This window comes from Aedes aegypti, chromosome 3 (assembly GCF_002204515.2).
Source record: "Aedes aegypti strain LVP_AGWG chromosome 3, AaegL5.0 Primary Assembly, whole genome shotgun sequence".
NCBI classification, from domain to species: domain Eukaryota; kingdom Metazoa; phylum Arthropoda; class Insecta; order Diptera; family Culicidae; genus Aedes; species Aedes aegypti.
In genome coordinates this window covers 256,901,502-256,928,474 of record NC_035109.1, presented here as the reverse complement: position 1 = coordinate 256,928,474, position 26,973 = coordinate 256,901,502, and the positions used below count along the sequence as shown (strand labels likewise).

The 26,973-nt window shown below is 35.2% G+C and overlaps 1 protein-coding gene across 6 annotated transcripts in view; it reads right to left on the bottom strand.

Moving 5' to 3' along the window:
• Positions 1-26,973, bottom strand: part of LOC5575335 (AT-rich interactive domain-containing protein 5B) — an 88,659-nt gene that overhangs the window by 43,212 nt on the left and 18,474 nt on the right. The window lies entirely within an intron of this gene.

The following is a 26,973-nucleotide window of genomic DNA, read 5'->3' as shown; positions in this document are numbered from 1 at the left end:
TATATGTTCACATAACTTTAGCACAAGAGCTTTTCTTCTGCAGAGCTAGACAAGTGCAGTTCAAATTTGACAAATGTATATTTCTATTTGGAAGTCAAATGAATAAGAATTTAAAGCAGGCAAATAAACCTGCTAAGAACCAGCCTAAAAGAGAATAATTCAAAAAAAAAATGGAAACAGGTACATCAAATGAAAACTTTTAATCCACATTAAATAGGTTCCCAGTTTAAAACACAAAGTGCTGAAATATTCATTTTTTCCTTAGAAAAACTATCAAAGACCAAGACGCAACGTAAACAATTCTTTCGATCTTTTTCTCCGAATTAATCCATTGCATGATGGGTAAACAATTCGAAGTATACTAAATATATAAACATGCTAACTAGGTCAAGCGTAAGATGCAAAAATTAAGACGACAGAAAGAATGGAGTGATTGTCTCACCCAATGCTACCATAATTAACGTAGCGTGTGGCGTATGAATCGTAAAAATAATACAGTAGTCGGAAGTAGTAATATTTTTTTTATTAGCTGGCGTTACATTCCAATACGTATAAGACCAGCTCCTAAGCTAAGTGTTTAATTGACACTTCCATAGTTATTAATTGGGAATTTTCTTCACCAATTGATTATTTTTGCATTTTTATAACGCGTGACAAGCTCATCATTTCAAGGATTTCCTCAAAGATATCCGCTTAGGAATTCAACTAGTATTATTTTAAAGTTATCTTCATGAATTACTCCGGATATTTCTTCAGCAATTTTCATACAAAGTTCACAAGAATCTACTAGGAATTTCTCAAAAAGTTATAACTAATTTATTACTGCATACAATTTAACCAACGAATTCTAAAAAAAAAATCATCTAGTGTATCTTTAATGGACTTCTATAGAATTTTCTCCAGATATTTTCTTTGAGATTTCAGCCAGGAATCAAATACCTCCATCAATAACTCAAAAGATTTCCCCAAGGTGGAACCCAACTAGTCATAGTAGTGAACGCACAGCTATTCAACAAGATCAAGCTGTTTTCGAATCCCGCAAGTTGATGATCTATTGGAGTTGTTTTTTTTTTCGTCTCAGGACATGCAGTGCCTTCGTGCTTGTCGATTGATTTACGAATGTAAAAAAAAAAATCAGATTTTTTAAAGCTAAGCTTAGCTTAGACTGACTACACATATCAATGGTTTCTAGTCCGTGATTGACCGAGGTCAGTGAATATGCACAAAGAATCAACTAGAAGTTCGGCTGGGATTGGCCATAAACTTCTTCAGTGTGCATAATTCAGTGCCTCTATTTATACAGAATCAATAACGGCACCGGCCACGTCCTTGCAGTCAGGTGGGATTGGAGGAAGAAATGTTAGTGCGTAACCTTTGCTATTTGGAGACCGTGTTTGCCACTGCATCTCCACAAAGGTTACTGGGAGGATCGTTGGGTCACAGGATTCACTTTGATAAGCGATTATACCATGATGAACAATTATTTGTGAGATATAAACATGCCTTTGAATATAATATTTTCAATGGATATGAATAACTTCCAAGTAGAAGAAAATAATGCCGATACTTAAACTGACGGACCATTCAATGTTGGTTGGACAAATATCTAAACGCATCATTCTTACAGCGGTAAGGACGAAAGCATATATTATCATATTTTACTCATATGAAAAGTAAAAATAAAAACTCGATTGGCTGAACCATCACAGAACACTTTTATGCCGACACTTGTAGTGGCAAACCATTCGAAGTTTGTTGAATGAAGTAAAACTTTTGCAAATCTACACTCATAGTGTCAAATCATCCAAAGCATTTCTTCAATTACAAAAACAAAGGTAAAAGGAAAGGGGTTTTTTGGGAAAAAATATATGTAAAACATAAATAGTTTATAAATAAGAGTTTATGCCGACACTCGTCGTGACGAACCATTCATAGTTTGTTGAAAAATCATATTGCAATTTCACCGTTGAACGATTAAATGTGGTCATACAAATTTTACAGATTTCAAATAAAAGCATGAAACGAGCTCACCAATTGATACTTCATCCTTGACTGAGCAGCCACACTCCACTTTCAGCTTCACGTAACGTAAACATCCAACGTCACAATGAAAAATAGAACCAAAACCGGCGACGCAAAGAAAAAAAAAACAACGCTCTTCAGGATTTTCACAGAGAACCAGATTTTTTTTAAATCGACCGACATTTTATTTTTCTATGAATTTCTTCAAGAGAATCCTGTTCAGGAATCCAAGATTGGAACCAAAAACTCCTTGAGAAATGTTTCCAGAAATCCTTCTAAGAAAAATTGTGAATAACTTCTAGAAATTCATATAGGAATCTCTACAGGAGTTATAAGCTGTAATGCCTGAGAGAATCGGCGAATGTTTTTGACTCTGATTTCTTATTTCTTTCTGACGTTTTATAGGCACTACCAGTCATTAAACAGCTAAAACAAGACGGAGTACTTTGTACCTTTTAATTTCGCCCCTAAATAATTACCTTTGACAGATACGCGTATTTCGACTACCACTTGCAGTCTTCTTCAGTGTCAGTACTCGTATCCACTGTAGAGTACTGTAATGTTGGCAGTATTTTTGCAGAAAGCTGTGTCAATTTGTTGTATATTAACCCGAGAAGATTTTTAAACTTTCCGATATAACCTTGAAGGTTTTCATTAGCGAGTAGAAGTGTTTCCATTAAAACTGAAAAATTCAGATTAAAATCGTATGGAAAAAATCGTAGTAGTTAATCTAACTGTAAAATAGCAAAATTTCATGTTATCTTACTTCTGCTAGAGTTCGTATCGGATTTGTATTTTAAATTTTAAATCATGAATGTAAAAATTAAATCATGGCATTGTGTTTCCTTTTTTTCACTTCTCGGGGCTCGTTTGATTGGAGCATTTGCTCCCTTGGTACCTTCTTAAATCCGGTTGACTGCATTTTTGGAAGCAAAAATGGTCGACTGACAACAAAATCTCTCAGTTAATAACTGTTTAAGTGCTTATTGAACACTAAGCTGAGAAGCAGGCTCTGTCCCAGTGCATACGTAACGCTATAAGTAGAAAAAAAAAAACATTTTTGCACCATTTTTTCATGAGTTCTCAAAAAGCTCTTCTAATCTCAGAATATGTGTCGATAATAATAATTGGTGATCTGGTTTAAAGATATTCGGATGTTCTTTGGGGGACCGACATTCTCCATATTAAATGTATTTGGCGGGCATTTTGTTTTTGGTCAATTTATCAAAACAATAAAATGTGGGCTATACAACGCTATGTAATAAAGAGCTACTCTGCAAAAATCATGCAAATCGGATTAGTATTCTTGTAGATATTTGAAAATTACGATATGATGTTTTTTGAAGTTTTCAAGCCACTTCATGTATGCCGACCTCTCTGAGAAAGTTATTTCCACCTTTTTCCCAGGCTGAATAGCCTAGGCCATTGCTCGCTCTCTGAATTGACATCGTCTGAAGGATAGTAAGAAACGGGGACAATCGTTCCAGCCGTTAAAATTTTAATTAATGTGTCGAAGTGCCAAAACCATCATGGAGAAATTCACCATAGAATTGATAATTATTTGATTAACAACTGTTCAGAAGATATTATACTCTTTTGGCTAAAGGAACTATCTCAGTAAATTTTGTGGAGCACATTGATGGAATGCTGGAATTTTTTTTTGCGATCCGTGGCTGCTAGTTATTTTTATATATAAAAATGACTTCAGAGGTCTTCCATTAAAAAAAAACTGAGACATTTCAATGACCTGACTTTCTCTACATTGTTCTTGCCACATAATGAAAGAATGAAAATTGGTTACTTAAGTCATAGGGCCGTTGTAGCAAAAGCCGATCAACTAAGAACAAATAATTGTGTACAATCGAATAATATATTTGGCGTTATTATTCTTACGTCATCTGAAAGCTATTTATCTTGGTTTTGTAGGAAAAATATGTAAACGACGAAAACCATTCAAGTACAGTCGACTCGATATTTTATAACTCGATGAGAGTGAAGAACTAGCCATTCTGTGTAAAAAATCACATTAATAAAGTTAAAAATAAAATAAAAAAATCCGTCGAGATATTATTTGTTGGTCCCTTCAAATATTCATACACCATGCTCTCCATAAGTCGTTGTTTCCATAAGTTGATGTCATGTGAAAGGTAAATTTCTCTCCATAACTCGATACCTCTTATTCGGGAAAACTAGGACTAATTCTTGTTTGGAGGTGAAAAAATACGTACAAGCTGTAATAAAGTGGGACATTTTAAATACTAACAACCAAAATAATATTGCTTACTTACAGAAGTCATAATTTATGTATTGAAATTATAGAAATTTGTCCTTTGAATTCTGGAATGCTTTGTATTGGTATACCGTCAAGCTACCATTCACCGTGCATTTAAGAAAAAAATGCACTTCAAAAATTATATAACTTTTCCAAATAATTTGAAGCGCACTAGAATAACACTACGTAGCGTGCAATTAAATAACAATTCAGGGAAAAATCTAAAACTAGTGATGCATAACAAAAAAATACTCAAAAAATATGTTTGAAAATGTAATGTTAAGGTCGCCTCGTACCGTTCTATGTCACCATTTACCGTGCACACTAGTGCACCATTCACCGTGCGTATAGTTTTCGTCATGATTTAATTTTGTATCTCGAAGAAACGTTGTTGATGGTGCAACTATGTTGCTAGTAGTGCGCGCACTCATTTTTAAGAGTATTCAAATCATCATTTACAATAAAAACCATAAAAAAATTAAAATTGTCCAAATCATTGTTTTTTTTTTATTAAAACCGTTATAAGAGGTTTGACTGTATTGTCCAAACCATTCCATATTCACTCAAAAACTAAATATAAAGTAGTTCAATGACAACATAACAATAAATCTAATATTGCCGAATAGTTTCATGCGTTTTACACTAATGCACGGTAATAGGAACCATATATATTGAAAAGGGTCCATTCACCGTGCATTTGGGTTTCGACTGGAACAAAATAAAAAATTCTAATTTGCATAAAATCTTATTGCTCATACGATGAAATACAACTTACTTATAGTTTCTACAGTCAAAACTTGTTGAAATTTTTAAAATTTTATACTCTATCGTTAAAATGAAAAAATGTAATTTTTTGGCGTTTCTACTAAGAGTATTGAAAAATATCATTATCAAACAGAATTCACATGATTTTGACTACATAAACTAGGTTTTTCAAAATGCTTTGTGACAAAAATTACTTCATTTCATCAGTTTTATCTTATTTAGCTGACAAAATAATAATTTGTAAAAATTGTATGAATATTCTGTAGGAATTTGTATATGTGCACGGTGAATGGAGGCCGCACGGTGACTGGTGACTTAACGGTATTCTGAAACTCGAAAATGCGATAAGACGATGGTCCCTTAAATATCGAGTTATTGAATCAATTTTTACAAAACTTCTATATTTTTCGTTTGAAAGATAGATGAAAAAATTTAGATTGATAAAAAATGCTTATATCTTCCTTTATTTAGTTTAGTCCTAAAAAAACAGTTTCTCTTAGTACAGTAAACTCTCCATAACTCGATATTTAAGGAACCATCGAAGTACAGAACACAAAACCAGTGCAACTGCGATACAAGGGACCATCGAGGCAGCCATGAAAACCAAATTTTACTATGTTTCTCTGAATCGATATCGAGATACAAAATATCGAGTAAGGGAAAGTTGAATGTAGTTCTATTATGGGTACTATAGGTGCAAGGGAGTTTAAATTTGATGATAAATTCTTCCATTATTTATGTCCTCTACATATAAAAGTTAAAGTGCATTTAAAGGTTTAAAAGTAAATATCAATTCTTACTTTTCAAATCGCCACTGCTCGGAATATGAGTCATGTTTAAGATTTGAGAAAAAAAAACAGTAAGTAGCTTTATAGCAAATAGAGTCAAAGACTACAAACATCACAGAGTTTGTAAATTTGTACATGTTTTCTCTATTATTATAACGGTTCAATGATTCATTGAGAATAAGATTTGAAAGTTTGCTCAAAACAATATGATTTTTGTATGAATTGGTTCCATTTTAAGTGCCACAGCTAAGCCCATTTCATCATCAATAATAGATTCACCTCGTATTATACTGCCACGAGGCAAAATCTGAAGATACAACCAGGACGAATATTGTGCTTCCATATCGTGAGGGTAGTGCCGAAAAAGACACACGTCGCTTTTGAGTATCGTAACCAAGTGGATATCATATCCACCCTTATTTTCTATGTGCTGGGGCGCTGCCACCCATTTTTATGTAAACCTCCCAACCGTACAGCAAATGATTGAATAGTGCAATATATGGTGAACAAATAACCATACTTTTTAAAATTAATGGGAAAAAATAGGCCAATAATGGGATAAAATATTCACATTTGTGCTCAGTCAAATAGAATTTTAAATTACACAATCGATGTTATCAAAACGTCGAAAGTTTTATGAATGCACGTCCTTACTAATATGAATCCTCAATATGTTAAGGTGATACAGTTTGGAATCAACTTCTTAGATTGCACTGAAACTTCAAAGGCACAAATCTCGTGAAGAAAGCATCCAACAACAGTGAAGTTTTTGTTTTGGTTTTGTGCACTAGCAGAAAGCATATAATAAGAAGATCAGAAACGTTTGCCAACTATTTCTCTAGTTTAGTGCCTTTGAAAACGTGAGTAGGGGCACAAGTCGGCCATTGTGGCGGCCATCTTTAGATTCCGAGATGTTTCACCTTAAATACTCAACCTACATATTGGAAGCCATCCACTTAGCACTTTATAAGTGCTTTAGAAATTTTAACCATCTTCATCCCTTCTACCGGCCTGTCATATGTTTCAAATTGGGTAAACCGCCTTGTTGGAGGGCTGGCTGTATTTACGATGCTATATACCGTGCTACATGCTAGACTTCCCCCCGTTTGTATAGATCTGCTGGCTTGAGTTTGTGGCTACACTGCTGCTAGGCAAAATAAATGCTTTCTTCAACAAGAACCGAGCCACGGAGTAACACAAACGGATCCAAACTCACCCGTGTGTATTGAATGGAAATAGGGAGGGCGCTAAACTGGCTCCCGTCACTTGTAAACCCTACCAGAAAATTTTCCATTTATGCTAGGAGCGGGTGTAAAGCATAATCAACCGTTATGAGTGAAACATGTTGATACCTAATTGAATGCAATCAGTTTTTTTTTTTAAGTTTTCCTAAATGTTTTTTTTTTTTTTGTAAAATCGGTGCTACTGAACTAAATGAATCAATGCCACGGAAAATCATCCAAAATATCGATCCATATTGGATTGTCCCTTCTTCTCTAGACTGTTATGAAGGCCAAACACAATAACTGTATAGCAAGCTACGGTCTCGTGGAAGAGAAAGGGAAGTTGGAAGTTGACAAGTACAGAAACCTAGAGAATGGTAGAAATATGTTTTGCTTCCCATTCCTGTGCTCGTTTCTTGCATGAATTGACAAACCGAAAAGCTTTATACAGTACGACCTATAAAAAATGCGAAAATCATCATTTAATATGTTATGGTATTAAAAATAAAAACAAATTTAATTTATTATTAAGAAAATCTAAAAGTAGATTGAGTAGATACGAGTGACTGACTCTGAAGAAGACTACAAGTGGTAGTCGAAATACGCGTCTCTGTAAAATGATAATGCAATTGTGGCGGAATGAAAATGTACAATACTCAATCTACTTTTAGATTATCTTTTTTTAGAGTCTGCTGAAAGGGTTCGAAAAATTAAAAAAGTGTTAATTTATGAGTTGATTTATTGCATATATGTTGAGTCTACTGTAGATTAAGTTTCATTTTGGATATGCTTTTTATCTGTTACTTTACCCTTGCAAGAAAGGATTTGGAAGCATACTTTCAAATTTTATCGTGTAGTCACCAAGTTCAACGTCTTCGTATGGAAGGTTATAAAAACGTCGACGATGGAGTGAGATTCTGCACAGGCCTTGGCTTGAACATTCACTAATGTTAAAACGGTAGATGTATTTGTGCCTGAGGCGCAGGAGACACATATTTTAGCTTAATATTCTAAGTCTGAAGAACCGTGAGGACTATTGTAAGTTTTATATGCGGCTCTGTCTTGTTGAAACCCTATAAGTCAAAGTTGTCTCTAAAGGAATACATTTATTTTTCGAAAAGTTTATATACTGCTTAGTATGTATGTTTTGTTATGTCTTATTGAAGCAATTGTCGCATTTTTATGGGCCATACTGTACATCATAACACTTATATCAGAATCAATTTGAAGGTGATACGTAAAGAAGATCTATGCTAGACAATTGCAATGTTTTTACGACGACATGACCTAGTAAAACCATTTGAATTCACATCCTCACATTCTATAATCGTAATTTCAATTTTATCTTTCAAAATATTTGATTCCTTCCATTGATAGCACAAGTGATAACGACAAATGTATCTCATATTTGTATTTTAAATCGACACCCGGGTAGAAAAAAATAGTGGTCAATAGCAAGTATTGCCATTCCAATAGAAATAGCTGGATAACAAATTTTGACATTAATTTTGTTGAAATAAGTGCCAGAGGCAAAAAAACTGACTTTTTTCGATAAAAAACAAAGAAATATCTAAATATGAAAATTTAAGAACAATCGAACGTAGAATAACAACAAAATCAGTTATTTTGTTGACCTAGTAAGGTATCGTTCATAAATGACGTAGCTTTTCAGGGGGGAAGAAAGAGTGTCGGATATTGTGACGAACCATACATTAGATATATGAGAAAGGACTAAGGAAGCGGAAAGAAGTGTAAAAATTTATGTCGTATTGAAGATTGTGTTTATCTCAGCAATAATAAAATGAGTTTTGATAATAAAATCTGTCAGTCTCTCTTTCGAGTGGTATTCAAAATAAAAAAATCATAACGGTCATTCATAACTTTTCTGTAAATGTCGTTTCCTCGAACGCCAGTTCCCTGAATACCAGCCCCCCCAATGCAAGTCTCCCGAATACCACGTTTCCCCAAAAAACTTTTGGCACTCAATACAGCGTCCTCTTGCCAAAAAATTGGCAACACGCCCACAAATTTCATGTTATCAAAATCAAACCGTGCCAAAGTCGAACGGTCTTTACATGATGCATTTTTATTTATTTATTAACACAATTTATTGTGAATTGCAATACAAAGTCATTTTACATGTTTTGGCCAAAAACACATGTTTACTCAACTTTTTAATGTTTTTTGTTTGTTTAAGGCCAAAAAACATTTTTTTATGATTTTTAAGATTTTGTCACACCCCTTGGCATGAACTCAAATTATGGGTGTATTTTGTTTTGCGTGTCCCTTCCGAAATGTCAGGTAGGAACAACTCCAGTGTTAAAACTAAAAGCCCTGTGGTGTTTTTGTCGATTAAGCAAACGTCAAACATGATCAAAAGTGTCAAGGTTCATTCATGGACCCATTTTTAAAATTAAAGTTTAAATATGATATAGCCGTTATTTGAGCGGGAAAAATTGCTGCAGTAGTTGCAGTAACATGCTCTTTCGTGTTATTAAATAAAAACAAGATTTCATTAAACATTTTAGGACCCCATTGTTCATAATAATTGTCAAAATCTAACATATTTAAAAAACAACTGTTTGATTTTGTCACGGTGTTAAAATCAACGTTGCCAAATTCGAACGGTTTCATGTTGCCAAAATCTGACCGTGCCAGAAATGAACCGTGCTAAAATCGAACGGGTGCTGTATCGTCATAAATTCATTTATTTCAAGGTGATGAATAAACCAGTCATTTGCTGTGAATCCTTCCTTAAGTGATTGACGGTCTTCCGAGTATTACCGTCCATATTTGGCAATATGTATTTAGTCGAGAATGGTATGTCTCCTTCTTTTGATTGCACTCGTTCTTTCTAGTCCCTAAAGAATTTTCTTATTCATTACCTGCATCATTTTTCGGGGATATGGGTCATTCGGGGAAAAGTAGCATAATCAAATAAGGAAAAATATTTATCAGGTTTCCAATTAAGTTTTCTATCTTTTCACTGGATTCCACTCATATATAACTTTCACAGTACCATTGCCCACCTTACCTGCCATTTTTTTTTCAAGAAAGATCTAAATCATATGGCGATTCGATTATTTTGACTTATTTCTTATAGTAACTCCCAAAATATTTCAATCGGTTGGATATATGGATAATTTAGCAGGTTGATTTTTTTCTCACTAAAATTGTCACTGCCAATACCATTCTAGGTGAGGTCAGAACTTCACGAGACCTTTGTGAGATAAATTCAATAAATGGGAAAATTGTATTCTGAGCACTTTTTTCTTTGTAAAATTATTATTATTATTATTATTATTGTATTTATTAAAAAGATTTTCAGCCCTATGGCTGATTCATCTCCGTTTTTGTAAAATGAATAAAATATATTAAAAACCAGGGATGTTTTTCTTCAATAATCGCATGTGACTTGTGACCTCACCAAGTGGCGAGTACATTTATCTGCAAAAACTTCTTTGAACTTAACCGTGCATCACCCTTACGTTTTAAAAATTTAAAATTTTTGCGATCATTCATATTAGGTTTTCAATGTAATTAAACAGACTTATCTTGCGGTTTTCGCGTCTCATTTTTGCTTACTTTTGAAAATGTGTATGAATCTTGATGAAGTTTTTACCACTGATTAAACAACAACAGACTTTAAACCTTCCTTAGGCTTGTTTTAATGTCCGCGGTTGTTATGCTCAAGGTACCTGGGATAGATTCCCGGTCGGCCCAGGATTTTTTCGTTGTAGGTTATGAGCTTCAGCCTATTATGCTCAAAAACGGATTTTAAGTTTTCTTGTTGACTTATGCTGCCTATGCTGTGGGCATGTTAACGAAACTCAGTTTATTCCTTGAAAAAGGCACGATAAATGTGTCCGAACCGACGGATGAAAACTTAAAATCCGTTTTTGAGCATAATAGACTGAAGGCCATAACCTACAATATAATCATCAGAGTGGTATCCCCGAGAAAGTTCAGGATTTTTTCGTAATGGAAATTTCCTTACCTTACCTGGACATAAAGTACCTGCCACACGATATACAAATGCGAAAATGGCAACTTTGGCAAAGAAAGCTCTCAGTTAATAACTGTGGAAGTGCTCATTGAACACTAAGCTGAGAAGCAGGCTCTGTCCCGTAATGCCAAAAAGAAGAGAGAAGAATATTCTCAGGCCTTTAAAATGGGGTTTGAAGCTTTGGAAAAATTGGGATTTGGCATAATTTTATGTCCGAAAAATGAAGATTACTCAATATGCAGTTCCAATGCGTCAGAATAATTCACTTCCACAACCTACCAATGATCGATCATGTTCACGAGATACCATTATTGAGCACGATCTGTTGCAGTAGGGAAGGCGGTAAAAAGAAGTTAAAGATTTCATGGCAAGCGTTTCAGTGTTATTGCCCAGAGTTTGGCTCTTCTGAGATATTGAATCCCATTAGGTTGCCGCTAGCAAGCCAGTCATCGTTGCAACGGGAGAACATCAGTGGACAACCTGTTTGGTTGGTTTGAAAAAGAGAGTTGAATCTTAGGGTGAAACAGTTTGGAGTCTAACTTACTAGATTGTACCAAAACTTCAAAGCATCCAACATCAGTGCACTTCTTATTTTCACTATGTGTACTAGCTGAAAACCTTAAAATCAAATGATCAGAAACGTTTGCCTAATATTTCCTCAGTTAAGTGCCTTTGAACATGTGAGTAGGGCACAGGTCGGCCATTGAGACGGCCAGCTCATTGGATTCAGAAATGTTTCACCTTAATCAGTTGGAAATAACTACGACTACATGCTAACAAGCACGTGTGGAACTCGACTGCGGTTGCGCTCTCAATGTAAATCACCAGAATCGATAGCGCATTATTGAGTATTCAAGAGATGGCTAAAATATAATACGCCTGACAGGTTTATTCATGTGAAGATCTCTCTTCGCTGCTTAAAAACTGGGAAAACAATAATAATAATAGAAGATGTTTAATTTGACAACTGTTGGTCAAACATGCGCTAGAAGACGTTATCGTGTATTGTACTATAGATTAATGTACATATTTGAATAATAGTAATTCGTTTATATGTTGGTTAGTATGCATTTTAAAATCAAGAGATCTTCTAATAAACAAACGCCCTTAATTCAGTTGTTGAGTTCTGTAACGGTTCAATGAAAGCACTAATTTTCTATTGCCACGATAATCGCAATCATGCACATAAAAACTTTTAGATATCTTTAGGACAGACGTCTTTGGCGTAAGAATTATGCAATTAGCATTCATGCAGCAATGTTGGGTACCGTAATCCGAGGGCAAATTGATCACAATTTTACAACTTTATGTTGTGTTTTCCTCCTGAATTCAAATATTGTCAAATAAATTTCGATAAAATCAGTACTCCATTGATCTTTATCAGTTTATGTAATCGACTTTTCATTAAATAATATTTAACATGTCATAAAAAAAGTTTTAATAACAAAAAAAATGACACACTGGGGCGAAATTGATCATCATATAACAAAGCAGGTTTAAGAATGAAAAATTTCCCTATCTACTAAATGCAGGTCTGCTGAATCTAAAAATGATGTCAAAATACTTACAACTTGAGAATTTGATATTTTTTTTTGTTAAATTTAACTTTGAAAATCTGCCTTATATGCCTAAATGTAGGCAATTTCCCTTGAAATGAGCACTTTTTTGTGAATAAACGGTTTTATGAGCAAAAAGCTATACCTGCTATGCTGTAAAATATCAAAAATGAGTTCAGTAGTTCATACTTGAGCTTACACAACACATTAAATACTCAAAGTTGACATGTAGGCATAGCATAAGTAGTGGATTGTTTAGCACCGACATTTCCAATGGTTTTGCTTAAACTTTTAAAAAGTGTGAATATTTCTACGCAAAACTGACTCTAATTCAAATGAAATAGTTCAACATCATCATTAGACATCTGTAAACTAGAAAACATGGAATGTCTGTGGCCAAGACGAAACTTTCAGCATCCTTCGGAGGAAATGTTTTTTGGTACCGACCTGATCAAATTCGCCCCAGTGATCAATTTGCCCCTGGATTACGGTACCATGGTCAGTTGGCACCTGCGGCACTGAGTGGAGATCTGCAAATTACTTCCAGGCTTCTAGAGATGTTCTCATGTCACATGTAAAAAAAACATAACATTTGTCTTTCACAAAACTTTCATTTCATTTAGGGACTAATTCATTCTATGTACACCTAATTCATTCTAAAGGTTTTTCCGACGATTTCCAAATTGTGTTCTCTATTTAATTTTTAATATATGGACTGGGGAAAATTTGAGAAGACATTTGTTATCTTTAATGGTTTCCGGTAAAACGCGGCAGTCTCCTTCCCACCAAATTCAGAAATACTGACCACGATTAACGACACTCTTTGCTTCCTCACTTGAATCTAAGGTGGTATTGATTTGCAGCTCGTAAAATGTTTCTAAAGCATCGAACTAATTGCTCCTTTCGATGCAATATCCAATATTATCCATGTCATCTTGGAAGAAAGCGCGCATTCTGGAAAAAAAACATCCTTTTTTATCAACTGAGCTTGCTTGAGCTTGAGCTAAACATTACATATACTTTGCAATTGAATTAAATGGACAAATTGATGTGAAATTTGCGAAAAAGTTGCACATCTTCTCGGTGAGAATCGAACTCACGACTCCTTGTTCTCTAGATAGGGCGCGTTACCCCGATCGTAAACGACGATCATAATTAATTAAACAAGTACTTTTTAATTTTAAAATATCACTTTTAAGAAGAAAGTTGTCAATTCCGAGATTTCGCGCTTCTTATTGTTCATAGTAGTTTGGTTTACTTAATGGTTAGGTTCTTAGCATGTTCCGTATTGGCCACATTCTTTTATTGAGGGTGGATCATTTCGCATAAGGACGTTTGGCACAATGGACATTTGGCGTAATGAGAATTGCCTTCTTGAAAATGTATGCAAAACGGTCTTATGCGGAACGTCGTCATGCAAAATGGGTCACCCTCCTTTTATTATCCCTAGACACACCTTATGGGGAAATCGTTTGAAACTTAAATAGATATGGTTCCAGACATGTTACATATTGGCCACATCCCCCGGGACACTTATAACCTACCCATTGGTCACCAGAAAAACTTGTAGTCACGCAAATAACGCTAGTTTTGTCCTAAAAATCATGAAGTTTGAAATGCATATTGACATAATTCCAAAAGTAGTCACTTTTTAGAACCGTTTTCGCGGAAAATCCAATTTTCCCGGCGGATTTTGTCGACTTCCGATAATTTCCAGTTTTTGGAAAAAAAAACTATCAACAACACCAGATGGAAAATCGCCGAATAATCTGTAAAATCGTTGAACAAAATCCTAAGGATTAACTGAAAAATAATCCGGGAATAGAGCTCTACCGATTAGGAAGCAGATTTGTTACCACTAAACCAGTTTTCACAGAGTGTAGTGTTGCAGAAAAGGAGTTCATGCCTGTCAAAAGGTTCCACCCAAGTTTGGATAAATTAATGCTGTCACCAAACTGTTCGGTATTATTTTACAGGTTAACAGTAAATTTGTTTGTTTTCGCGTAGGGCGTCGGATCCTGTTCTTGGCATTTTTGATTCACTTCTGCAGTTTTAAGTTCTACTGAGATCATATTTAGCCATATTGAAATGCTTATCGCAATGCTTCAGACAATTCGATCCATAGAAACCTCCCATGTCAAAGTGAATCATGGAAGTGCCCCAATAGCTCTTTACCCTATTTGCATGTCAAAAGACGCCTACGTTACGTATAAGTCTGCGAGCAGCTTCTACCAGTGTCATTGCGATTTTTTCATGCTAAATGCATAGAGCAGTGCCGTATGTTATAAGTTTAGCGTGTATGTACAACACAGAAGAATCACCACATCTATACAATTCAGCCCATTAGGAAGTGCCGTAGAAATATTTGCCTCGTGTTCGTTTTCTTTTCGTATAGGGTGGATGCACCGGTATTCGCCAAAGTACCAGTTTTCAACCCCCCTGAATTATATATCGTTTTACAATCCCTTGCACAATTCAAATGGGCATAAATCATTTAGGCTTATAAGGAAATATTAGTAGAAAACTAGAAGTTTACTGAGAAAATAATAGAAAAATATAATTTTCTTTAAAATTTTAGCTCTTCTACCCCTTTTTGCCATGGTGTTCTTAAATTCGAAACCTCTCATAAGAAATCAATGGAGTAAATTAAAAAGACAACCCCACTTTTAAATACAAACATGGTTTCTGACCAGCTCCTATATTTTGACTGCTGGATTAGAAACTTTTATTCAAAACATTGACAGTATTCAAATGTTCTTCTTCTTTTTGACATTACGTCCTCACTGAGACAGAGTCTGCTTGTCAGCTTAGTGTTCTTATGAGCACTTCCACAGTTATTAACTGAGAGCTTTCTTTGTCGAAATTGCCATTTTCGCATTCGTATATCGTGTGGCAGGTACGATGATACTCTATGCCCAGGGAAGTCAAGGAAATTTCCATTAATAAAAGATCGTGAATCGACCGGGAATCGAACCCAGACACCTTCAGCATAGCTTTGCTTTGTAGCCGTAGACTCTAACCACACGGCTAAGGAAGGTCCCAAGGTATTCAACTGTCTCATCTTCTTCTTCTTTCTGGTGTTACGTCCCAACTGGGACAAAGCCTGCTTCTCAGCTTAGTGTTCTTATGAGCACTTCCACAGTTATTAACTGAGAGCTTTCTATGCCAATTGACCATTTTTGCATGGGTATATCGTGTGGCAGGTACGAAGATACTCTATGCCCTGGGAAGTCGAGAAAATTTCCAACCCGAAAAGATCCTCGACCGGTGGGATTCGAACCCACGACCCTCAGCTTGGTCTTGCTGAATAGCTGCGCGTTTACCGCTACGGCTATCTGGGCCCCTGTCTCATGATTGATTTATAAAAAAAAATAGTTTTTCTTATGATGACGAATACTAGTAAACCTACACATAAAAAATCCGTTCTCGTATCCGTGAAGTGCAGACGTGAACTCGTCAACAAGCAAAAATACACCGTGAACTAGATCATGTTTATGTGACCGTTGGTGGTAGTTCATGGTGTATTTTTGACAGTTCACGTTTTCCAGAACTCTTTTTTGAGCGTGTACCCTGAACAGAAAAATTTCAAAAAATGATAATGCATTATGGGTAAAAAGCATTATAGTTGAAGCAATAAGTTTTACGAATTTAGAAGGCACGGTTCTAATTATTTCATTGATTTTTTTTAATTTATGAAAAGCTTTAATGAAATGATAAACTTTCAGTTTCAAGAAATGTTGTTGTTGTTGATCATACGAAACAAAATAGCTTAAAAATGTCTTAACATCAGAGTAGAATGATGAAATATGCTTAACGCTCGAGTTTGCAAGTTCAAATTAATAAAGATATATAGCAGCTGATGAATTAATTTTACTCCTAAACGTCAATCGTTTATACAGTCCGCAGACCAACTCAAACATCGCTATCACCACCATAGCGCCATCTTCTATAATGTAGGTCCAATTCACAATGGTCGGGCTCCATATAAAGCAGCGGCCAAAACTACCAAAACACTTTTTTGAGATTTTTACGGTTTCAATCATTTTAAAACATACCTCATGTATTATATTATTATAATTCTTAATTGAAATTGAACTAAAATTTAAATTTCTTTGACTTTTATGGCGTCAAACTGACTGAAGTCGAAAAATTGAAAAATGGAACAATAAAATCAAGTACAAAATTCATTTTTAAGGAATGCAATATTTTCGCAAAGTTACGCACTTTCTGAAAGCTCATGGTTCAACACTTTTATCGAGCATGAGGATGGAAAAAAATATTTGGTTGAAGCTTTAATACTGTTCAATATTACATTTTAGTAATTTTGATGATTTTGAACATGGAAAACAACTCTTGTCGCGTCATGTCGCCGCCATTTCGAATATTGCACATTAAAATGCATCCTTAGATCTTACAAAAAACGTTTAATTTTTTTTTGCAGAAATTTGCTGATTTGCAAGTTAGAGCTATTTGAATTATTGAATATTTTCATACATTTTTACGATAACTTTCATACAAAGTTGATATAAAATATATTTAACCACTCTTCATACATTTTTTGATCAAACTCGTTAAAATAGAAACAAAATTTGTGCTTTCAGCCAAATTTGATTGCATTTCTAATAAAAAAAGAGCTTTTTAAAAATGTTACGTAATATTTGAATAACCCCTTCTGAAACAATAAAAACGTCAAATAACATATTCAGATAACATATTTCATCGATTAAGGCGATAAAACTAGTTTTGGCCAAACTTCATTTTTTTTCCGACCATTGTGCAATCGTCAGCACTGGTGAGTCAACCCGATTATCGCTTCTCTGTTGTGTCGTGTCGTTTCGTTTACCCATCAACGATTGATAGTGGAGTGAAAGAAGCGCAGGCAAGGCAGGTCCAAAAAGGCAATCGTAGCAAGCAAAAAACCATCGATCTGGCACAGACTTGCTCGTTGGGAGAGATGATCGGAAATTGTTTTGCTAATCTAGCACAAAATTCAGTAATCAGCGCTGCGAGATTTTTATTGAAGTCACCCGATCAATATTTACTGAACTTGAACGTTCTTTGTTTCATTTTGACGGAATAGTAGTGTTAACGTTGTATATAATTTCTGGATTATATGTGGGATTGCGCTAAATTGATCTTTCACATTAAAAAGAACCAACACAAGGCTAGAATTAGGGAATATCATGCGTTAATGAAGCACATGATCATTCTCGCCTTTTTATTTCAATGGCAGAAACTTGTATTTTTCCTGCTGTAGTGCCTGTTTTGTAACTTGTTCTGCGCTTGAGACACATGCCAACGCACGGTGGTTCAAAAGCGGCTAAAACTTCAGAAATAATAATTGTTTTCTCTTAACGATAATATATTTTTCCGGCATTCTCTAGGCGTTAGAATCAATCATTAAATTATCAGCAATTATCGAAAGTTCAAAAACCAGTTTTTTTCGTTCAAATTTAATTCAATCGTCAAAAAAATCTATCACCACATTTCACACACTTCAAAACGTCAAAACCTTATAACAGCAACATTCCTTAGGCGAGAATTGCCTATAACTTGACCCTTCATCAACTGTTCATTTGTAAAAGTTTATATTTTGAGTTGCGTATTTTTTTTCCTTCTTATTTGTTTTATTAAGCTGAATTCGCCATTAGGGATTACGCCAGCTAAGTACAGTTCGATATCTGAACACTTGAACAGTATCTGATACACACTATACTACTACAATGATGATCTATTTTTGGATCTGACCGCGACGATGATGCTTCTTTACCTCTGCACGCAGGTAGAGTGAAGATCACGTAGATGTTGTTTGCGATTGTTGTTGTCAGTCCATCTGAAGGGAACGAATGAGAAGTTGTCCATTTTAATTGTCATTGGTCTGGTTGCCGGTTATCAGGATCATTAAGAGCAGATGCTCTAGAAGAGGGGCAAGGTGCTAAGCCGCTTTCATGCAGCTTGACGAAAAATTGTGTTGGGGAGCTGGGAATCAAACCCATGACCATCCGCATATGAAGCGAACGTGCAGCCAACTACGCCAGGTCGACCCCCGATTTGCGTAAATGTCATATTAATTTGTGGTAAAATTCAAGCTACAATTGAAAGTTAAATAAATACGTTGATAATAGCAATCATATCTTCTTATTAAGGTGGTAGAATAACATTACTTTCTTTTAAAGGCAACATCCAGATAAAACCAAATGAGTTGCAAGATTCTTCCCTACATGAACACGCTTTTGCTGCCAAAAAAAATTTAAAATAAGTATGAAAACAGATTTGGATGATACTTGAACTGAAACAGATTGTGATTATTGTTTATTTAACACATTTAGTATAACAGGATAGAAATTCGTGTAATTTTTTTGGGATCAGGTTTAAAGTTTTGACCGGCATTTTTTGTAGACTGAACCACTGTGCAACGGTACAGCCGTGTTTCTCTCCCACTAACCGTACGTTTTCCACATTGATTCTCTAATCGGTCGCCCTACAGCATTGGCTCTGGTGTAGTATTTCTAACGTCAATTCCATGCACCATACTGTTGTACCACGTGAGTCTCACAACTATTAGTAACAAACCACAGCAAAAAAAAAATAACTTCACAACCATGAACTTACGAAAGAAGGTAAATTTAACGAGAATTCTCTGACACAATTGAGCGGTTCTAAACCAATTGCGGTTGATTTGTCTTTTTTTTTTGCGCTTGTCAATCGACAGGCAAACATTAGGAAATGGAAATTGCTACCGTCTAATCAAGAGAATTATTGCTGTAATGTTTGCATGTACTTGCAAAGTTCTGCCTTCTCAAGCAGACTTTGTTTATGATAAAGGTCAGCACTGGGCGACGCTAGCGATAATAACAACAACAACAACAACAGCAGCAGCAATAGTAGAATCAACGACTACCGAGCTAGTTGAAATGATTTCACAAACAAAGTGCGGTGCACAGCAAATAAACGCCAATCTACGCCACTATCCGCGCGTCGAGTCCGAGAGAGTAGGTATTTATGTGGAACAGGCGTTTCCAGTTCGTTCGCACTGCGAAGCATTGTGAAGGAACACTATTTTAATTCTCTTTTTTTTATAAATATGTTGTTGAAACTTTATTAATGTGAAATTGAACACAGAATTCAACTAGAAGTCTAGTTAGGATTAAAGAGTTTAGTACTAAATTTTGTTTTCATTTACTACATAATGATACTTACGTAAAATTGGCAAAGACAAAAATAAGCAAGAGGTAAAACAAGAGAGAAACAAACAAGTAGATTAGAGTACCTGGTACCTTTTAATTCCGCCCTAAATAATTGCTTATCTTTGACAGATACGCGTATTTCGACTGCCACTTGCAGTCTTCTTCAGTGTCAGTTACTCGTATCCACTCGTATGGATACGAGTAACTGACACTGAAGAAGACTGCAAATGGTATATGGCAATCGCGTATCTGTCAAAGATAAGTAATTAGGGCGGAATTAAAAGGTACAAGGTACTCCAATCTACTTTATTGTTTCTATATTGAGATTCTGCTAAGAGGATTCGAATACATTAAAAAGAGGTAGAACAATGACTAATTTAAAAGATAGTCATACAAACATTTACACTCAATGCTCTGATTTAACGCCGACCAAATTTTTCCTAAAATTCCTTCAGGTATTCTGCCTTCATCGATTTAATTGATTTTTGACTATACAAAATACCTAATGAAAAATATAAGTTTTCAAATTATATAAACTGCGTTCCAAAGAAGCTATAATTGCTCCCACGAGGACCACCTAGGAACCCCTGATCCAAAAGAAGGCAGCAGCAAAGTGCGGAGATGATAAAATGGCGTACATACATTTGCAGGTTGACGGGTGCCACGTTGCGATGCTACTCGGTGGCGAGGACAGACACGGCAGAGGACGTCGAAAACACGTACCCCCTGCTGGCTCAAAACACATTCAAAGGATTTAGAAAATTTGCGAAGAGCACCACCAAGTTCATTGCTCTCGGTTCGATGCAATTTCGGTAATAATGGTGCATCATCGACATAGATGACCGATTAATGCAGTCGGTAATCAATCAGTACTACTAAGTTCAATTACACCAACTGCAAGCGATATGATTGCCTTGTCACCAGCAATTCTTTCGATATTTTAAACGTTCTATTTATAAGTTCCTACTGTGAAGCCACACGGCTCCCTAGCAGAAACATACTGCATACTCGAGCTGATATAAATGCTTGTCTTTTTGGAATGAATTATCGATTTTTTAGCTCAGTTGTGGCTCAAGAGATTTTGCCAGGGTTGGGAAAAATTCTGAAATTCACTCTACAGTAGCCAAGCAAAACCAATCACAGTCAGCGAAGCCAGTGAATCTCACGCCAATCGCTGCTGTAGGCAAAAAGCTTTGAAAATTGCAAAACACCCGTTGCTAAGGGCAACCCAAAATTACTGTAGAAAAATGTTCTATTTCCCGCTGCATTTCCCGCATTTAGAGCCTTCAATGACACTAACGATTTAGAAAACTCATGCACCCAACATAGGCTACTTGATGAGTTTCACGTTTTTGAACTACTGTACTGAGAAGACCACGTGATTTTCGCGAAATTCAAGCCTACTACTATTACCATTCCCAGCCCTGGATTTTGCTCCTGTGTTTGGACATGCATTACATGATTGTCAAATAAAATTTAGGGTTTAAATTTAATACAGAAAATTATAGCTGAATTCTCGATTAAATCAATTCATGTTTCTAATATTACATTTAAGACGAAAATCGTTACAGTAAAATATTTGTACTAGAAAAACATTTAGAAGGGATCGTTCAAATATTACGAAACACAACAGGGGGAGGGAGGGGGTCTTACATAGTGTTACGGTCCATACAAAAATTCAGAATTTTCCTAAAATTGAAAAATTTTACGTTACGTAATATTTGAATGAACCCGAAACGTTTTTTTACTAGTACAACTTTCCGAATCCTCAAATCATTGCCCATGCATTGTTTTCTTCTCGTTTGTTTTTTATGTCATCGACATTAATTTCCCCCAGCTAAGCCATTTGGTGAACAGTTAGTGTTTGCTGATATTTTCCTCTTCGCTGCGTGCCTCGCCAACCGTTCCTGCAACGTTACACTTCGATGGTCATGTGCACAAAAGTGGTTTATACATATACTTCAAAGGACGGTTATCTTTCCTTTCGAAAGAGGGATTGATAACAATTGATATCTACAATCTGGTGCATGAAAATGCATAATTTCAACAAATTGATAGATTTCCGAAGTAGAGATGGATTATATATGACAGTATTATGCTATAATATAATTTTTGCAATTTCTCATCGTAATAGGCTGTTTTTCATCACGCCAATCTGTCATGAAATGGCCTACCTTCCTCCGCTGTCGTATGCAGTGCGGGAATAGTCATTACACAACTGAAACCAGTGCTATAATGATTCATTACGTAACACTTTCTCATTACGCAACTGTTTTGAGTTGCGTAATCGATAATTACACAACATTTTTTCAGAAATTGTAAAATGATGGTGAATGCATTCCGATAAAATTTCTGATACCCTCAAGTCGTCTTCTACGCAATTGCAAAAAATGTTGTACGTAACTCGTTACAGAACTCAATTTTCACCGCACTCATCGCTTTATATTACTCGCATGCCTCGTAGGATAAATTTACTACTCGTGCTGTAAAAATCATCATTCTGCAATCTGTTCCGTAAACTACTATTTCAATACAGGCATTGCAAGTATAGACGAATTCCATGCCAAACCAGTCAGTTGCAGAACTCAACCATCTTCTATTTGCCGTAACCTTTATACAGTTAAATCTCCCTAACTCGATATTGAAGGGACCATCGAGGTACCTTGATACAGAACACATATTTTTCAAATTTTAATTTTTTTTTGTAAATTTTACAAAATACATTCAAAATAGTTAACTCAACTTGAAAAATAGTAGAATTGGGACACATTCACCTACTTTACACCTTTTGAACAGTCAACATAAATTTAAAATTTTAACACGCTGAAAAAGTTCAAACCCTTAAATGTGATTTTTTTAAATTAAAATGTTTTGATGTTCATCATTACCATAATCATAATCATCTTAAAAAAAACCTTTTAATTTTGCTCTATTTGTTTAACTGTGACAAATACGCGTATCATCCACGTACAGAGAATGGCGTGCACCCAATAGAATTCATAAAAAATTCTGAAAGATCAAGGAATTGTACTATTTATCTAAATCAGATCATAGCTCTACAAATCATTATTGTTTGTAATTGCCAACCCATCTTCTAAAAATGTCTAAATTATGCGTTAGACATTGTCCATAGCTGTAGGTGAATTCCGGCGAACAATTTCTTCGAAGAGAAGAAATTTTCTTTCATTACGCACCAGCAAGAAAATTTTCTTTTCTTCGAAGAAAATACGCGCCGGAATTCGCCTACTGGTTCCTGGAAATGAGGTTGATTGATTTTGATTGCACCAGATCTCGTTGGATCCAAGAGATCTCTATGTTATAAACGATTCCATGCAAAAATAAATCATTTGACTGATTGCTTGCAAAAAATAATGACATAACTCCAAAAAAGCATCTTTCTAGGAATCCATCAATGATTTTACCAAGAATGTCATCAAGAAATAAACGAAATCTGCTAATGAATTCTTAAACAACCTTGCCATTCATTCATCCATCAAAAAGCTCTCCATGAATTCATTTAAGTCCCACAAGGAAAACGCTGAGAATGGCAGAAAGAAATCACTGTAAATTTGCAGAAACTCATACAAAATCTTGTCAGGGACCTACTAGGACTTTGTCATAGATCAAGTTAGTAGTCCAAACAAGGCTTTTTCAGGAATACGACAAAAAGCAATTCTTAATTAATGTGTCCAGAATATCATTGGAAAATCACTAAAAACTCCTAGAAATCTCCTATACACTTTTTTTTTACTCGATAGTAATGTGCCCAAAATTTAAAGAAAAAATCACCGAAACTCATTTATAGCATCCACTAAAAATCTTATTCGCAAAGCACTTATTCTTTTTAATGATTTTCCAAAGAACTTTCAAGTAACTAGTCAATTATCGCCTCGATTCGATCCATGAATCTTAATAGAAATTCATAAAGCATATTTCAAGACAAGGAATCCCTAAGTAAACACTTTCCAAGGTCATAAATTATTTTTCGTAAAACCTCCTTGGAATGTGCTTAACATTTCTAGCCAGAAATTCATCAAACATTTCAAATGAAATCGGTAACAATTGTGAAAAATCTGCCACAGATCTCATGCAACCCTTCGCAAAATTTGATAGTGCTTTTTCCCCGTGTGTCCGTAAATTTCTCGTATTTCTCCCGGTCGTTTGTAATTCTCGGGTTTTCCCGCATATCCCGGGTTTCCTGGATGGATGGACACCAGTGATTAATAACTTCTGGGTGAAGTTTTAAACAAAACATTGAAACAAATTGAAGTTACGCCCTTTTTGAGGCAAAACCATCAGAAGTAATATAATATAGGTTAAAGAGACATTCTCATATCGTTGATCATGTTCAAATGCTTAAACGACAAACTGCTATTGCATTTCGTACAAGTTTGTCACAAATAAATATTTATTTATAGGCTAAAGCGCTATAAGATATTGCGGTGCCAATTTCATATTATTATGAATCGTGAATAATTTTCTATTGCACAATAATCTGGATAACAAGGTTAACTTGAACACTCAAATTTGACATTTCTATCACATCAAAAACTACTTAAGAAATTTGAGCTTTCGGTTGTGTGCTGTTGTCAGCCCTTCTTAGCCGAATCTTTTCTTCCGATATTGATCTTTTTGATCCACTCTGTTGAACAGTACAGTATTCTTGTGTCAGTGCTTGTGCTTTGTTCATACGAGCTGTTCCGAATCTGAATTCCAAATAATCTCCCGGCAGACTCAAGTGGGCTGATCACGCTGTGTGTATGCCTAAGAAAAAATCTTGAAACTTTGGTTGAGATACTCATAAAGGTTAATGAGTTTATGAAACGTTGCGAACACACTTCTTCTTCTTTCTGGCGTTACGTCCCAACTGGGACAAAGCCTGCTTCTCAGATTAGTGTTCTTATGAGCACTTCCACAGTTATTAACTGAGAGCATTCTTTGCCGATTGACCATTTTTGCATGTGTATATCGTGTGGCAGGTACGAAGATACTCTATGCCCTGGGAATCAAGAAAATTTCCTTTACGAAAAGATCCTCGACCAGCGGGATTCGACCCCTCGACCCTCACCATGGTCATGCTGAATAGCTGCGCGTTTACCGCTACGGCTATCTGGACCCCTAATACCTAATACCTGATTTTTTTTCTTACCAAAACGAGCACGTCACAATGACGAACTTATTTCATTTCGTATTTTTGAAAAATAAGGGACGGCTTAATGCGGACGTTACCACACGGCTAAGGTGGTCATCACATTTTCAGTTATTAAAACTCTTAAGTCAATAAAGTCAATGACAGGCTTGAATAACTAAGTCGTGCACCATTCAACAAGTCTGCACAATTGAAATGTGTGTATAACATGTTTGTGACGTTACAATAGTTACAGAGTGGTATTTCCTACAAAAACAAAAAATTCTGTTTTTTTTTTCGTGAAAGAAAAACATTGATTTCATGAAAAACAAAGCATTGGTTTGACCGTTTGACTAATAAATATTTTTAAAATGCTGTTGCTTCATGCTTATAGATTTTGACTGATGTATTTACAGGTCGCGCGATTCAACAATGTTTGTAAAATACCAATACACAGTCGATGCTTCTGTTTGCGCTCAACTCTTGATAACGGTTTCGTTATGACATTTTTCTTATCGGTGTACCTCAGCTATCGTACATGGCATTTAGTTGTTAAGAGTCGTATCAGCCATAAATTAAGATGTATTCTTCTACTATCATCATAAACTGTTCGTTTGTCAGTGCAACTGGACCGTACTGATCTGGATGTGCTGATTTAAGGCTGAGCATGTATGTTGAAAGCAATAAATTGAATTTGGCTTTGGAAGAGAGGTAACAAAATTGTGGATAGTTTTTTGATAAGCTGTTTTGGAAGTAGCTTGAGAAAATTTTCAAATACAGGTAAACTTGTCGATATTGGAGGACCCATTAACTCATGAACATTACAAGTTATTGAATAAGAATGTGTTAAAAAGATTTTTTGTGATCATTAAATTAAGTTTAAGCAAGATATTTAACTAGGTAAACGTCTGCTATCAATAATCAATGTGATGTACAGTCTTTTTCCAAATATAGATGAGTAAAAGAGGTAATCCGTGGATTTAAGCGTCTGTTACACAGTATATTATGACACCTCATTTTAAGGTTCATCCGTAATAGGGTCCTCAAGCCCGGTCCAAATTTTAGTACCAAACGGTTAAGTTTAGGCCAAAAACACATGTTTACTCAATTTTTAAATGCTTTTTGTTAGTTTCCAACCAAAAACACATTTTTTTCTGATTTTAGAGGTATTGTCACAAACCTTTCTTTAAACTTAAATTTTGGGTGTATTTTGTTTTCCGTGTTCCTTCCGTAATGTCAAAATAGGAACAACCCCAGTGCGAAAACGTTGAGCTCCTGTGGCGTAACGACTACGTTAACGTCAAACATGAGCAAATATGTCAAGGTTCAAATTAGGACCCATATTTAAAATTAAAGTTTGAATATAATACAGCCGTTCTTTAAGCGGGAAAATTTGCCAAAGTGGTTGCAAGAACACGCTCTGTCGTGTTATTTAATAAAAAAGTTTTTATCAAAAATTTTAGGACATTTTTACTCATTCATATTTTATACTGGAGGGATTGAAACATCAGCAACAGCTTTTATCACAAAAAACATAGACATTGCGAAAACATTTTGTTTTTCTATTTGTTTGCACAGTTTTAAACAAATTTTCATAATCATTAAATTGATCATTGTTCACAGTTTTCCACTTCTCGTTTCGGTAAAGTTGTGTATTTCAACAAACCAAAAATCGTATGGTGAGTTACATATTTATGCAATCTGCCATACGATTTGTGACCTGCTGAAAATGCCCTAAATGCAGAAAAATAAGTCCAATGGTTCAAGGCACAACTTCCCTATCATGAATGAAAAATAGGTGGTGTAAAACAATCTTTAAACTAATGATTAATCTTGTTTCTTGTTGTTAATCATCGATAAATTCCATCTCACTTATCAATAAGCAAATCTGTGAATCACACTATAGAACGCACTTTTCAAACATATTTTGAAGTGTATATTAGGTTCAAACAGGAAATGAAACAAACAATCGCAAAAAAATGTAATTATACTTCGAAACCTTGCGACTACGATGACGTCGCATCCG